Here is a 17,078-nt window from a genome sequence, read left to right on the forward strand (position 1 = left end):
CGACGTGAAGGGACACATCGAGTGGCTGCCACCTGCACGACCAACCAGGGCCGGGGACAAACTGCAACCGAGGTACATGCCCCTAGCGGGAACCGAACCCGGGCCTCTGTACCGCAGGCCGACGCTCCAACCGCTGAGCCAAACCGGCCAGGGCTACTATTTCTTTATCACTGTTTATTGTCTCACCATTGGTTTCATAATGTTAATAGTATATATTGAACAAATTAAATGTAAAATTTTGTATTACCATAGTTTGTGTTAATAGGGTGGGTTTCGGGTGTCTAGAGGTTTTTTGGTTAACATTCAATGTCACAGTAATAGATGGTTGAATTTTAAGGGATTCCCCAATATGAATACTATCTTTTTATCTGCAGTAATGAATGAACTATGATTTTGAAAGTGCCTGAATCAGAAAAACAATTTTTTTAATATATAAAAGTACCTCTCATAGTTTTCACAAATCAGGTGATGCTTATTCACACTTAGGTCCAGCCTTCACTGATTTCACTTGCTTCCCCAATCACTAGGTTCACCTCCTTTCCTGGATTTATTCTCTGTTTCCTTTGCCCTTTTTTCTTTTTTATTATTTAATTATTTTTCTTTATTGATTTTAGAGAGAGAGGAAGGGAGAGGGAGAGAAAGATAGAAACATCGATGACACAGAACATGTATTGGCTGCCTCCTGCATGCTCCCACTGGGGATCGGTCCCACAACCTGGGCATGTGCCCTGACCGGGAATCGAACCGGTGACCTTTTGGAGCATGGGTTGATGCTAAACCACTGAGCCACATTGGCCAGGCCTTTTTTTTTAATGTTTGAGTCTGTTTCATAATATAATTAATAATCCATAATGCAAATTCGCTTAATAGTGATACAAAGTAGGGAATGATATTAGTATAATGTGGAAGTTAGTTGGTTCACAGGCAGTTTTCTTAGTTGAATGGAGCCAGAATAGTAGTAAATTTGTAACATCAAAAAGGAAAGATGAAAGCCTTCAATTTCTTTTTAATATATATTTTTTAACTTTTTAAAAATTTCTCACCCGAGGATATTTTTCTACTTATTATCAGATAGAGTGGGAGGAAGGGAGAGAGAGAGAGAGAGAAACATTGATGTGATAGAGCCACACTGACTGGTTGCCAACCGCACGACCCCACCAGGGCCAGGGATGAACTGCAACCGAGGTTTGTGCCCTTGACCGGAATTGAACCCATGACTCATTGGTGTGCGGGCCGATGCTCTAACCGCTGAGCCAAACCAGCCAGGGCTTAAAAATTATTTTTATTGGTTTTTTTAGGGACAGAGGTTGAAACATTGATGTGAGATAGAAGCATCGATCGGCTGCCTCCTGTACACTCCCAGCGGGGATTGAGCCTGCAACCCGGGCATGTGGCCTGACCTGGAATCAAACTGGGACCTCTCAGTCCATGAAATGACACTCAATCTACTGAGCCACACTGGCCGGAGGAAAGCCTTCAATTTGGTTATTTTAGGGGTCCTTCTATCCCTATATGAAGAAAATTAATAATAGATTGTACCCAGGGATTCCTCCTTAGAGACTTACACCATCAACCTTGCATAGCTTCTAACTAGACACATTGCCCTTCACCCAATTCCCACCTTAATGATAGCCTCACTGGCTCAGAGCTTTATTTCATGTGCAATGAGTGTCTCAGCACCTGAAATCCAGCATTTCTACTTAATTTTTGTGCATTTCAATCCGCATGTAATGGCGTTCAGCCATGCTGAGCTGCCTTTGGGTTTCCTTTAGAACCTATTATATTAATTAGTGCTCTGCTGATACAGTTGCATAGATTTGAGTGGTCTTTCCAGCGCTACTTTCTTCATAAACCCTACTTTTTGGTGTGTAATTTTGCAGAAGATAGGTTTTTTAGGTATACATGTGGTATTGTAGCACAAATGCCTATATTCTAGAGATGTTTAATTCATTCACTTGTAATAGGCAGTATTTTAGGTGCATTTTGTTTCTCTGTAGAAATTGTCTTTCTTCTGGAACAGAAAAACAGCATGTATTTGCTTTCTTGTTTTCTTTCAGATTTGGAGTCCAGATACAGGAACAATACTTTATCTACAGAAAAGAATATTTATGAAATATATTCATTCCAATGGGAGGTAATGGAAAGAATTAAAAGCTATTGCCTTCAGGACTCCATTTTTAGAAATGATTAGGAATTCAAAAATGAGATTGAATGGCAAACAGAACCACAGGAAGGATATTTGAAGCAAGTGAAAATTACTTCTGAAAAAATGACCACTTACAAAAAGCATAATTTTCTTGCTGAATATCAAGAGAGATCCCAATGGAGAAAAGTTATATGAATGTAAGGAATGTCGCTCAACACTTAGTCAACACCTGAGAATTCATACTGTGAGAAGCCTTATAAATGTAAGGAATGTGGGCAGGCCTTCAGACAGTGCGCACACCTTATTCGACATCACAAACTTCATACTGGTGAGAAACCCTATGCATGTAAGGAGTGTGGGAAGGCCTTCAGAGTGCATCAGCATCTTGTCCAACATCAGAGAATTCACATTGGTGACAAACCCTATGAATGTAAGGCATGTGGGAAGACCTTCAGGCAGTGTACACACCTGATTCGACATCAGAGACTTCATACTGCTGAGAAGCTCAATGAATGTAAGGAATAAGGGAAAGCCTTCATTTGTAGTCCAAACCTTATAGTCCATCAAAAAATTTATTTTGGTGAGAAGCCCTATTAATGTAAGGAATGTGAAAAGGCTTTTAGGATATGTCAGCAATTTACTGTCCATCAGATTATTCATACTGGTGAGAAACCTTATGAATGTAAAGAACGTGGAAACTGCCCTGGTCGGTTTGGCTCAATGGTTAGAGTGTCAGCCCATGGACTAGAGTCCCGGATTCAGTTCCTGCTAAGGGCACATACCTTGGTTGCAGTTTGTCCCCAACCCCAGTTGGGGTCATGTTGGTAGCAACCAGTCGATGTGTCTCTTTCACATCGATGTTTCTCTCTCTCTCTCTCTTCCTCCCTCTCTCTCTTCTCAGTCTGAAGATAAGTGCAAAAATGTCCTCACCCAAGGATAAAAAACAACAACAAAAGAATGTGGAAATTCTTTTAGGATATGTCAACAACTTACTGTTTATCAGAGTATTCATACTGGTGAGAAACCCTATGAATGTAAGGAATGTGGAAAGAATTAGATTAAGATGACAACTGGTTTGCCACCAGGGAATTCACACTCATGAGAAACCCTATGAATGTATGGAATGTTGGAAGACCTTCATTAGTTAACAACTTATTTCACATCAGAGTATTCATACTGGTGAGAAACCTTATGAATGCAAGGAATGTGGTAAGGCTTTTAGACTTTATTTCTTTCTTTCTCAACACCAGAGAATTCAAACAGGTAAGAAACTCTACAAATGTAAGGAATGTAAGAAGGCCTTTAGACAGCATTCACACCTTACTCAACATCAGAAAATTCATAATGGAATTTAGTACAAGAAAGTCTTGAAATGTACATTGTGTTACAGAATATCAGAACATTCATTTTGAGAATTTTTTTCATGCTCACATCTAAGCATAAGAAATTTTATATTACAGGGAAAAAAATGTTGCTTTAAAAGCCTTCCTTCACCAGTCAAACATTGTTTTTACCAAATGTATGTCAGAGAATAATACAATTAATGTAAGAAAATCGTTAGCTTTATTTATTTTTATCTCCTCACCACTTTATTACCAGTGTGTTACTGGACAATGTACTTAAACTTCTGTGCCTCAACTTGTTCGTTTGTAAAATGTGATAATAGAACCTATGTACATTATTTACTGCTGTGTAATAAATTACCACAACTTAGTGGCTTAATATAATACATATATATTATTTCACAGTTTCACTGGGTCACGACTCTGGGTATAACTTAGTTCGGTCTTCTGCTTCAGGGTCTCTCACAAAGCTAAAATCAAGGTATTAGCTGGGGCTGGGTCTCATCTGAAGGCTCAGCTGGGGAAGGGATGCACTTCCAACCTCATATGGTTGTTGGCTGAATTTATTTTCTTGAGGGCTGTTGCACTGAGTTCCTTAGCGTCTAACAGTTGGCTGAAAGCTGACTTCAGTTCTTTGCCACATGAACCTCTTCAACATGGCTGCTTGCTTCATCAACATGTGCAAGCCACAAAGGCAATAGTCTGATAGAATCAGATTTTATAATCTTGTGGAGTCTTATCACTGAAGTAATATTTTATCACTTTTACTGTCTTCTACTGGCTACAAGCAAATTTCTAGGTTGCCCACACTCAAAGAGGATTGTGCAAGAGTATGAATACCAGAAGGTAGGGACCACTGGGGCCAGTTCAGAGTCAGCCTGTGTGCACTGTGTAGTAGAATTGTAAGGATTAAATAGTTAATACTTAGAAAAGTAGCAGCCACATAGCATGTGTTCTGTAAATATTATCTGTAATTATCATCAGTGAATTCATATGAAAGAAATATTCTGTACAAGTCAAAAAATGGAGAAATGCCTCCTATCACTGCTCAGCATGTATTTAATTTATTCTGGATAAAATCTAGGAGGTTATAGTGAATGAGCAGGTGTCCATCACTTATGCTGCATCAGGAATTTCATGCTGAAAAGAAAGCCTTAAGAATTTCATGAATAGGCCTAGCCAGTGTGGCTCAGTGGATTGAGCATCATCCCACAGACCGAGAGGTCCTGGTTCCATTTCCGAGCAGGGCACTTGCCCAGATTGCAGGCTCGATCTTCAGTGAGGGGCATGCAGAAGGCAGCTGATTGATGTTTCTCTGTCACATAGATGTTTCTATCCCTCTCTCTCTCTAAAAGAAAATCAAGAAAAACATTTAAAAAAAGAATTTCATGAATAGGAGATAGTTAAGAGTACAATTATTGAAGAATCAAAGAGAACCATGAAATTATTCCCCATAATAAATTTCCAAAAGTAAATGTGTTATAATCTCTACTATCTGAGCACCATTCAAAGTTAATTAGAAACTATCAAAAAGATGGCAAAAAAAATGTTTTAATCCTCACCCGAGGATATTTTTTCCATTTATCTTCAGATAGAGTGGGAGGGGGAGAGAGAGAGAGAAACTCCGATGTGAGAGAGACACATTGGTTGCCTCCTGCATGACCCCAACCAGGACCGGGGACCGAACCACAACTAGGGTACCTGCCCTTGACCGGAATTGCATTCGCCGGCTAACACTCTAACTGCTGAGCCAAACCAGCCAGGGCACCGCTTGGAAATTTAATATTGTGTGTGCATATTCATGTGTGTGTGTAAAACACTTGTATAGAAGAAAGAAGACATTTAATTACAGTCAATATAACTTTTGGTGCTCAAATCGTCCCATCTTCAACCAGTGGAAGTTGGGTCTTTTGAGATGATCCCACTAGTAGTTTACTGGGCTCTGGCTGTACAGTTTGGTCAGCTGTGGATGATGCTTGGGCACCAACTCATCATTCTGAAAATTGATGAAGGAAAAGAATTCATTTTGCTTTTCCCAAGTTTCACAACCATCCAAAGCTCACCAAATTAAAGGTTTTTTTTATCTAGTAAATACAGAGATTCATAGGATCAGAAAAATCACTTTCTAGTTTCCTAATGGAATAATGGACTCAGAAAATGATCAGTGGATGTTACAGCTATTAAATGGAAGATTTTATAGTAAGAATACTAGAATGGATTTATCAAGCTGACCACCTCTGAATCATCAATTTTAACCTGTATAAAACTGAGACTCTCAGACTGTTCACCTCCTGAAATACAGCGATAGGAAGTACACAACACTACTTACAAAACCTTATTGCCAAAATCATGAACTGAAAAAATTAAACCTTTAAGTCATTTCTTTTAAAGAAAGAATTTGGGGAATAGATGAACAAAGTAAATGGCAACACAAGGAAGCAGTCAGGCAGTCCAGAAGGTGTAAAATTCTATAATACAACCTGCTTTCTTTAATTAATGAGTGGCATAGAAAAGAAAAGGCAACTGCTAACAGATTGAAAGAGACAAGAGACATATCAACAAAATTCAGTCTGTGGGCATTACTTGGACCTACTTTGAAGAAAATGTAAAAAGATTTTGGAGATAGTGGGGGAAATGTGGACATGTACCTAATAGTAGATGATATTTAGAAATAATTTTGTTAGGGATAATAATGTCAATGTGGTTATTAAGAAATAGTGCTCCTGTGTGTTAGAGATACATGCTTACATGTTCATGAAATGATAAGATGTCCAGATTTACATTAAAATACTCCAGCAACAGAAAGAGAATGCAAAAGAACTGGAAAGGAGATTAACAAAATGTTGGTAATTACTGAAGTGGGTGGTTTGTATTTGGGGGTTCATAATTCTGTTTGTGTTTTTAAATGTTTCAATAAAAATGTTTAATAGCAAAACACGTTATAGACTACTTAGAAATCATTGTTAATGACATGCCTGCATATCTATACTTGTCAGATATCACCAAAGTTCTATTCAGGAAGAAATAGACGTCCTTTAATAAGTCAAGGAAACTGGCACAGTCTTGACCTTCACTTACCATACCAGTCAAGTCTGGGTCTGTCACATACTTAAATGTGTTTAAAGAATGAAGAAGCATTTATGTCAAGACGTCAGAAACAGAACAAAATAAAGCCAATACAAAGAAGTAACGTACAATTAAAAGGAATTTAGCCCAGGTGGCTCAGTAGTTGAGCGTTAACCCATGCACCATGTCACCGGTTTGGTTCCCGGGCAGGGCACATGCCCAGGTTGTGGGCAAAATCCCCAGTGGGAGGCATGCAGAAGGCAGTCAGTCGATGTTCTCTCTCATTAGTGTTTCTATTTCTCCCTTTCCTTTCTCTCTCTCTAAAAAATCAATAAAGAAAAAAAAAGGAAATCCAGCTGGTGTGGCTCAGTGGATTGAGCCTCGACCCATGGACTGAGAGGTCCCAGTTTGATTCCAGATCAGGGTACATGCCTGGGTTGCAGGCTCGATCCCCAGTGGGGGGTGTGCAGGAGGCAGCCAATTTGATGTTTCTTTTTTAAAAAATGTTTTTATTGATTTTTAGAAAAGAGAAGGAGAGATAGAAACATCAATGAGAGAGCAACATGATGGGCTGTTTCCTGCACACCCCCCACTGGGGATAGAGCCACAATCTGGGCATGTGCCCTGACTGGGAATTGAACCAGTGACCTCCTGGTGCATGGGTCAATGCTCAACCACTGAGCCACACCAGCGAGGCTCTCACATCCATGTTTCTATCTCTCCTTTCCTCTCTAAAAAAATCAATGAAAACATATTTTACAAAATAGAAATTAAGAAACTAGATAAGAGTTTTAATTCTCTTAATTAGATGTTTTTAAATTTTTTCAATTGCAGTTGATATTCACTATTATATTAGTTTCAGGTGTACAGCTCTGAGGGTTAGTAACTGCAGAGTCTTGAATAAAGGCACAAATCTTATTTTCATTTATTTTGTTTATTTCATTAATTCTCCTATGCTTAATCAAATCTGACTTACTATTGAAGGCTCTCCTACATTCTCCACATTGAGAGCTTTTCTCCTTATTTTGCCCACTTTCCTGTTGAAGGTGGGATGACTGGTACCTGACAGCTGCCCCACAGTCCCTGCATTCACAGGGTTTCACTGCAGGATGAATTACCCGAGGTGCTCTAGTGCCTGTGCACTGAACAGCGGCAGGCCTTCCTTCAGAGGTTATGACCATCGTGTGGTTTGTCCAAGTAGCACTTGATTTGTTTTTTGTTTGTTTGTTTTTGTATTTTTAATTAATTAATTAATTTTTAACTTATCTTTATTATTATTATTTTTATCCTCACCTGAGGACATTTTTCTATTTTTTTGTTCAGGTAGAGTGGGAGGGGGAGAGAGGGAGAGAGAGAAACATCGACATGAAAGGGACACATCGAGTGGCTGCCACCCGCACGACCAACCAGGGCCGGGGACAAACTGCAACCGAGGTACATGCCCTTAGCGGGAACCGAACCCGGGTCTCTCGGGACCGCAGGCCGACGCTCTAACCGCTGAGCCAAACCGGCCAGGGCCTTATCTTTATTATTGAATGTATTACAGATGTTCCTCCTTTTTCTCCAATTGACCCCCTCCTCCCCACTCCCACCCCCCTCCTGCCTTTCCCCACACTGTTGTCTGTGTCCATTGGTTATGGACATAAGTTCTTTGGTTTATTTCTTCCCACCTCCTACCCCCCTTCCCTTTGAGGTCTGTCAGTGTAACAACCAATGTGTACTTCTTTAACCCTTCACCTTTTTCACCCATTCCTCCAACCCCCTTCCCAACTGGCAACCAACAAAATATTCTCTGTATCTATGAGAATGCTTCTCTTCTGCTTGTTCATTTTGTTTGTAGATTCAATTGTCGATAGATATGTATTTATTGGCATTTTGTATGTTCATATTTTTTATCTTTTTCTTCAAGAAGACCCTTCAACATTTTATATAATACTGGTTTGGTGGTGATGAACTCCTTTAGCTTTTTCTTGTCTGGGAAACTTTATATGGCCATTGATTCTAAATGACAGTTTTGCAGGATAGAGTAATTTTGGTTGTAGGTTCTTGCTTTCCATCACTATGAATACTTCTTGCCACTCCCTTCTGGCCTGCAAAGTTTCTTTTGAGAAATCAGCTGACAGCCTTATGGGAACTCCCTTGTAGGTAACTAACTGCTTTTCTCTTGCTGCTTTTAAGATTCTCTTTTTGTCTTGAACCTTTTGAATTTTGATGTTGATGTGTCTTGGTGTGGGTCTCTTGGGGTTCATCTTGTTTGGAACTCTCTGTGCTTGCTGGAATTATATGTCTGTTTCCTTCACCAAATTAGGGAAGTTTTCTGTCATTGTTTCAAATAGGTTTTTAATTTCTTGTTCTCTCTCTTCTCCTTGAACTTTGTCCCAGAGGCTCCTTACACTATCCTCATTTTTAAATTCTTTTTTCTTTTTGCTGTTCTGATTGGGTGTTTTTTGCTTCCTTATATTCCAAATCAATGATTTGCTTCTTGGCTTTACCTACTCTACTATTGAATCTGTGTAAATTATTCTTTATTTCAGTTAGTGCCTCCTTCATTTCTGACTGGTCCTTTTTAATGCTCTTCAGGCCCTCACTAAGTTTTCTGAAGTTCTCACTAAGTTCATTGAGCATCCTTATAAGCAGTGTTTTGAACTCTGCATCTGTTAGGTTGCTTATCTCCTTTTCGCTTAGTTCTTTTCCTTGAGTTTTGTTCTGTTCTTTCATTTGGGACCTGTTTCTTTGTCTCCTCATTTTGGCTTTCTCCCTGTGTTTGTTTCTATGTATTAGGTAGAGTTGCTATGTCTCTTGTGCTTCCTAGGGTTGCCTTTTGTAATAGGTGTCCTGTAGGGTCCAGTGGCACAGCCTCCCTGATCTCCCAGCTGGGACCTCGAGGTGCACCCCTTGTGTGGACTTTACACCTTTCTGTTGTAATTGTCTCTTGACTGCTGTTGGCACATCAATGAAAGGGTTTTACTCAGGCTGATCAGCTGCAAGGATTTGCTGTGCCCACTATCCACCAACCTCTGCCTACCTTGGATGATCAGTTGTGCAGGGGCCACCATACAGAGCAAGACTTACTTCAGCAGGGCTTTGGTACCCACTGAGTCCACTCCTTGAGTGTGTCATTTGTGGAGGTGGTTGGGTGGTGGTGCTTCACAGTGTTCTGAAGCTATCCACTGGGTGTGCTGGCTCTGGGGCCAGGACAGCCACTTCCAGCCTATGTTCTACCCAGGGTAACCAGGCATAAGCTACACAGCGGTCTGCAGATGGCTGCTGCTTATGCTTGGATTATAGGTGCCCAGGCAAAGCCAAGTTGTGAACCAGGGCTGGCTGCTCCTAGTGCCAGGCCTGGAGACACTTAACAAGAGGTGTGGGGCTTGCTGAGACCAGATGCTGCTTGTTTGAAAGAATTTAGGAAAACCTGAAGCAGGATCCAAGACCGGCCAATCCTATGGTAAAGCAACTGGCAGCAGCTTGGGTGGGCCTGAAAGTTGGGTGGGGCGGGGCCTCAGGGAGTCAGCAGGGCGGACCAAACAGTGTGAGCCACGTTGCTGGAGTCCCAGATATGGCAGCAGTCTGCCGCCCCAGGGAAGGGCTCACCAAAGGAACGAAGGCCTCTGACAGCACATCTGTCCAGGAGAAGGCTGCCTCTTCAGCCCTTGCCCCAGTGCTAAACAACTCAGTTCTTCCCCATTCATCTCTGGTGCCTTTCAAGCTGCCTCCCCCACGCTGGAGCCTGGAGGGTGTGAGTCCGATAAGTCCGTGCGCAGGCCCTTTAAGAGGAGCTGCCTGGGGCTCTAGAAGCCTCAGCCTCCCTCAGCCTCAGTTCCTGCTGGTTTTCCGGCCAGAAGTGATGAGGACTTATCTCCTGGCACTGGAACCCTGAGCGGGGCACCTGGTGTGGGACAGGGACCCCTCACTCCTCAGGGAGGACCTTCCCAGCCGAGGTGTCCTCCTGATTTTTATCCGCCACACGTGGGTGTGGGACCAGCCGGTCTGCGCCTCCGCCCCTCCTACCAGTCTGGATGTGACTTCTTTAATTTTGTAGTTGTAGGACTTCCATTCAGCTTGATTTCAGGCAGTTTTGAGTGATGGTTGTTCTATAGTTTAGTTGTAACTTTGATGTGGTTGTGGGAGGACGCGATACCGCATTTGCCATCCTGACCGGAAGTCCACACTTGATTTGACTGTCAGTGCACACAGGTTAGAGCTTATAGGTTTTTTTGTTATCTCTGGTTGCAATTATTTAATTTCATAACTGTCCTCTGGAGATAAACCATTAGTTTTTCTTCTGGACTCCCAATGTGTAAGATAACAAGAAAGAAAATAGGGTTTTTTGTTTTTGTTTTTTTCATGTTGCAGGAAAAAGGAAAGTTCTAAGGTAGAAAGGACAAACTAAAAATAGCAAATAAATAGCTGTTAACATTGCATGGCAATGAGAAACAATAATGGTGAGGGGGAGAGACTAGAAAAAATGAGGGGAACTTATCAAAGAAGTGGTTCTCAGGTTAATCAGCTGAGGCACTTGTAAAATACAACCTTGAGGAGCCACCTAAGAGCAACTAAACGAGAATCTTAAGGGACAGGGCATTCTGGTCGGTGTGGCTCAGTGGTTGAGCGTCGACCCATGCACCAAGAGGTCACCTGTTCTACTCCCGGTCAGGGCACAAGCCTAGGTTGTGGACCTGATCCTCAGTGGGGGGCATGCAGGAGGCAGCCAATCGATGTTCCCTCTCATCAGTGTTTCTGTCTCTCCCCCCCTCTCCCTTCCTGTCTCTCTAAAATCAATAAAGAAAAAAAAATTTTTTAAAGGGGCAGGCATTACAACTAACAGCAAGTCCTCTCAGTTCTAGCCTCAAAATATATCCAGATTATGATGACTTCTCTCTGTCAATATCTCCGCCACGCGTCCAAAGCCATCCCATACCAAGATTAACACACTCTCCTAACGGGTCTCCCTGCTTCCACTGTTGCCTTCCTGACATCCCATACCCGACACTGTAGTCAGATCCTGTCCTTCTGCTCAAAAACCTCCAATAAGTTTCTCTCTCAGGAAGAGCTGCAGTCCTATGGGGTCCACAGGCGTTCCCCGAGCTCCTGCACTCCTCTTGCTGACTCCATGACCTGTCTCCTCCCTTTAGCTGACTCTGCTCTTGCTCTTGACCAACCAGATGGTCTTCAAACTTGCCAAGTATACCCTTCTTCAGAATCTCCATCTGCAAATATCTTCCCTAAAATCTCAAAATGACTGCTTCAACTACTTCATTCTAACCTCTAATCAAATGCCAGCTTATGAGATCACTCTTTGTAAACCAGGATCCTCATGACTCCACTTCCTCTATTTTTTTTTTTACTATCATCACATGCCATGAGTTTATTTACCCAACATTATAATGAAAACTTTCAAACAGCAAAAACATTACAAGAATTAGACCATGAATGCACATACTCCCACTACCTAAATTTTAAAATAAACATTTGGCTCTATTTGCCTTATCAACTATTTATCCCTCCATTAATCCATCTTGGAAATATCAGTATTCACTTCTAACTCAATATATTATATTATACTATACTGAATGTCTTTACTTCTGTATTGTCTGTCTGCCCTTCCTGATACCTGCACAGAGTACATACTCAGTAACTATTTATTTGATGAATGAATGGTCATCGGTATTTTCATTCATCTCCATCAGTGATTCTGAGGCAAATCAAAGAGTGAGACTCACTGTTTAAATATAATGCATGCCTCCTGCCCTTACAATAAAATACAAAACTCCCGCCCTGGCTGGTTTTGCTCAGTGGTTAGCACATTGGCCTATGGACCAATGAGTCACGGGTTTGATTCTGGTCAAGGGCATGTATCTCAGTTGTGGTTTGTCCCCAGCCCTGGTCGGGTCGTGTGGGAGGCAACCAGGGGACGTGACTCTACCACATCGATGTTTTCTCTCTGCCTCTCTCTCTCCCTCCCTCCCACTCTATCTGATAATAAATAGAAAAATATCCTCGGGTGAGGAATAAAAAAAAAAAAAAATACAAAACTGCCCACTAGATTTGCAAAACTGCATTATCTGGACTTGCTTCCTAGTCACCTTCATTTTAAGGTACTCCCTTCACTTACCGAGTCCACTATACTGGCCTCCATTTGACTCCTATACCATTCTAACCACTTGCTCATTTTAGGCCCTTTCAGGAAGTGTTTCATCTCCCGTGGATGTGCTCTGCTCCAGGACCAGGGCATGATCCCGCTTCTTTCATCCTAAATATCTTAATTTTCTGTCACATACCCTGTTCTTTGCCCTCATAATCCTTTTCTCAATTCTGCATTACATATTTGTCCATCAGTCTATCTACCAGTATAATTTCTCCCAATGCGTCCTGGAACTAGCATAATATGTATTTCACACACCATGATACAAGCAATCACCAACACACAGTTCCAGTAATGTTAAGTAATTAAGGGTATTCCAGTGGAAACATACTCAAGATAATGAAATTAGGAGTGACTTGGGAATCAAAATAATCATGCTTTTGCTATTTAAAATAGTGATGAAGATGTTACCTCCTAACTTCAATGTGCTCTCCCTCCACCACTTTGCATGTACTGAAGTAGGCTGCTTAACTTATGTAAACTCCATTCTGACCAGCTGTTCCTGCACACACCTGGTGGTTTCTAAAAAAAACCTGGGACTAAAACCCAGAGGAACCATAAAGATAAGGGGATTAATGATGGCCTTGGGAAACCTGGAGGAACCATAAAAAGAAAGAGATTAATGGTTGCCTTGCCCAGACCTTGGTAACAGCTTCTATGGTATCAGTTCCTCCCTTGCCCGGACCTCTGTAACAGCTCCTATTGTACTAGTTCCTCCCTTAACAGCACCAAAAGCAGTGCCAAGGGAATGTAACTTTAGTCTTTATAAGCGGACTGCAAGAATGCTCGCTGCTGTTAATTTGGGAAATTTATGCCCTGCAGCCTGCCTATGAATAAAGTGCTCTTCTCATTTACAACTCTGATTGTCTCACTGGCTCATCGTAACATTTGGAGGCCCCAGCAAGACCCTTGGAGCTTTATGACACCAAGGCCTAGACGCCTAGGACCGGCAGCCTCTCCTGGTCCGGCTGCCAGACACCTAGAGGTCTTTAGGGGAGGCACCACCAGAGATGTTCCAGGGGCCCAAAGAGCAGCCAGGAGATGCCAAGATGTCCCCAAATGATTTTAGGAGCCCTGGTAAGAAAGCCTCCACAGGTAAGATCTGTTTGGATGACCGGTCTTTCTGGATGAGAGGGAGAGGGCTGGCCACGGTGCAGCCTCTCCTCTCCGTGGATCTCAAGATGTTAGGGCAATTCAAATCTGGCAAATTCTATTCCCTCCAGCCCACCTCTAAGGCAGAAGGGGAGTTTGATCACCTCCCAAGTGGCATAGACGCTGCTCAGGGTAGGGAATTTCTGAATGGAAATTTGAATTGTGTGCTTGTGTATGTGAATGACAGTTATGGAGCCTCTGTGAGTTCCAACCTGCACTCCGCGAGTGGACCGGCCAGGCGGACAAAACGAAAGTTTGTTTCACGTGTCCTCCCTTGTTTTTGTCCTTGTCTACCTCCTACTGTGTCTCCCTCAACTTTGTTACGGTTAGTCTAATACTAGTAATGGCTCCCAAACTGGGCCCCAAGAAAAACCTGAGGACAGGACCCCCATCCTTCCACCCCCCGCCCCCAGAGGAGGCGACTCTCTCCCATCCTTATAATCCTGGGGCCGCTGCGCGCCTGGGCCCAGTGTGCAAGCGCCCTGGCAGCTGCACCGAACAGGGGGAGCAACACCACTGCATAGCCTCCAGGAGCCTGCCACCACCGCCGGACCTCCAGCCTCCCACCCACCCTGGGGAGGCAACAAGGGGCGCAGGCAACCAGGCATGCGGCAGGGACAGCACGTGGCAGACGGGCACGTGGGTGACCCGGCCCGCAGGTCGATCAACGAGGACTCTAGAGGGGGAGTGAGGATGAGGTGGGACAAGAGACACGAGAAATGGAGACAAGACAGGATTCTGATCAAGTCTCGTTTATTCAGGGGGAGTTCACATTATATATAGGGGGAAAACAGGTGAAACAGTTAATGAGTATCCCACCTGAAGCCAATTCCAGTAAATACCCCAGGTGGAACAAATGATAAGCAAAGAATGGAGTAAACAATTATCTAGAGGAATGCAGGCACGGCCCGGGAGAGGCACGGCCCGCGGAGAGGCCCGGCCCGCGGAGAGGCCCGGCCCGCGGAGAGGCCCGGCCCGCGGAGAGGCCCGGCCCGCGGAGAGGCACGGCCCTGGGGCCGGAGACAGCAGAGCAGACTTTAACAAGATGGATACCATGCAAACGGTCTCCCACACGTGGGCACTCACCTGGAGGCTGCAGGTGCCACGGGGTCCCCTGGGGAATGCGTCCGGCCACAGAAGCGTGCCAGTCCGACAACCCATCCGCCACCCCGGGTTTGGCGGCAGTGGATGCAATAACACAAGTTTCCCTGGGGCTCTTAACTTTGGGGAATTGAAGGTAGAGAGCCCAGGCATGGACGCGAGGTGCTCTTAGAATTGGAAAACACTCTGCCCCGTGTAAACATGCACGCTAGGATGTCGCTTCCCTTTCCTGTTTCCTTTTAGAAATCTGGGGTTAGAGGAAAGGTGCGGGCAGGGTGGATGGAGACAAGGGAGGAGAGGGCCCCCTGCTCGCCACCCTATACCGAGCGGGCTCTGAGTGGGGGGAGGGGCAGAGGGGACTCCTCCGGGAAAGGCCATCTTGCCTCTGAGGGAAATTCCCCTAGCAGATAAGAATCTGGGGGCAGTGAGGGTACCATTCACAGTCTATGTCCCATTCACCTGTGATCCTTATAACTAGAGAGCTCAGAACACCCCCTTCTCGGAAAAGCCGCAGGCCCTCATCGGCCTCCTAAAAACAATCTTTCACACCCATCAGCCAAATTGGGATGATTGCCAGCCGCTCTTGGCAACCATCTTTCCCTCAGAAGAGAGGGACAGAATTAAACTAGAGGCCAGAAAGGCAGTTTGGGGCCCTGATAAAGGTTCACTCGAGGATCGAGACCAAGTAGAGGACATTTTCCCATCCCTTCGCCCACCATGGGACCCAAGTACTGCAGGGGGAGGGCTTCACTGGACACTTTTCACCAGTACTTATTAAAGAGATTAAAGGCGGCTGTTAGAAAGCCTAATAGCAAAGGTAATAATAGCAGCCTTAAGGGAAACAGGGCCCATGGAGAAGGATCACCCTAGGAATGGAAACATGAGGAAGGGTCAGGATGGCAGGACTAAGTCCCAATTAGAGATAGGAAAGACAAGAACAAAGTCAGGTTTAGAGCAAAGGAAATCTTGGGAAGTAGCCAGAAATAATGAGAAGGTGGTAACAGGTGTTGTACAGGGAACTAAAGGATTGAGAACAAGAAGGGAAGTCTGTAAGTAGCTGAAAGGGTCGTACGGCAGAAAAGAAGGTCAGAATAAATGAAGGAAAGATGAGGTACAGCTAGATCAAAGGGTTAAGAGAGGACAGTTGATAGAAATGAATAGAGGAACAAAGTATAAAACCATCTTTAACTTAGAAAAATGACGAGACCAGGGCTCCTTTCAACTCAGCCTCTGGGAGCCCAGGATCATTGCACAGGAGGCGGGCAGACCAGTTAATTTTTCAATAGATACAGAGGCTACACATTCAATCCTAATTGAGCCTCTGGGTCCACTAACAACCGAGAAGACCTCAATTCAAGGAATGACAGGTCAGACTGCCCTCTATCCTTGGACAACTAACAGGACAGTGAATCTTGGAAAGGGCACAGTTACACACTCCTTAGTCATGCCTGAATGTCTGTATCCTCTGTTGGGACATGATCTCTTCTGAAAGTTACAGGCTAAAATAATCATTTATTGGAGAAGAAATACACCTTACTGTAAACCCAGGACATCAGGACCAACTCCCATTTTCCTCTTCAAAAATACTTGTAACCTGCCCTTTGTCAGAGGAATATCTTTTACAGGAAGGAACCCCAGGCCCTCCGGAAATGGACCCTGAGATATTGGCTTACATGAAGGAATTGCAACATCTCTTCCCTTCCGTCTGAGCTGAAAACAACCCTCCCAGACTAGCTGGCCACCAGCCACCAATTGTGGTTCAACTGCTTGCCACGGTGACTCCAGTAAGGGTAAGACAATACCCCATGAGCCACGAAACAAAGAAGGGCATTGCCTCTCATATTTGTTGGCTACGGGAGGCTGGGATTCTGAATCCCTGACAATCATCCTTGCTTCCATTTTTTTAGACCTGGCACCAAAAACTTTCGGCTGATGCAAAATTTGAGGGAAATAAACAAACGAGTCAAGACCATACACCCAACAATCCCAAGCCCCTATACTCTATTGAGCCTACTTCCAACGAAACACCAGTTCTATACAGTTCTGGGCTTAAAGGATGCCTTCTTGAGCATCCCGTTAGCCCCTGCCAGCCTATCTTTGCATTTGAGTGGAAAGACCCTGAGGA

The 17,078-nt window shown here is 43.6% G+C and overlaps 1 protein-coding gene and 1 pseudogene across 1 annotated transcript in view; both read left to right on the top strand.

The window, feature by feature from the left end:
- The window catches only part of LOC118638952, a 41,194-nt pseudogene that overhangs the window by 12,503 nt on the left and 11,613 nt on the right, over window positions 1-17,078 (top strand).
- Window positions 2,574-17,078, top strand: part of ZFP14 (ZFP14 zinc finger protein) — a 40,066-nt gene continuing 25,561 nt past the window's right edge. Inside the window, exon 1 of the mRNA XM_036274674.1 lies at window positions 2,574-2,660. The gene's annotated coding sequence lies outside the window, so the exon portion shown is untranslated. The remainder of the gene's footprint in view (window positions 2,661-17,078) is intronic.

This window comes from Molossus molossus, unplaced genomic scaffold, assembly GCF_014108415.1.
Source record: "Molossus molossus isolate mMolMol1 unplaced genomic scaffold, mMolMol1.p scaffold_m16_p_21, whole genome shotgun sequence".
In the NCBI taxonomy this organism is placed as follows: Eukaryota; Metazoa; Chordata; class Mammalia; order Chiroptera; family Molossidae; genus Molossus; species Molossus molossus.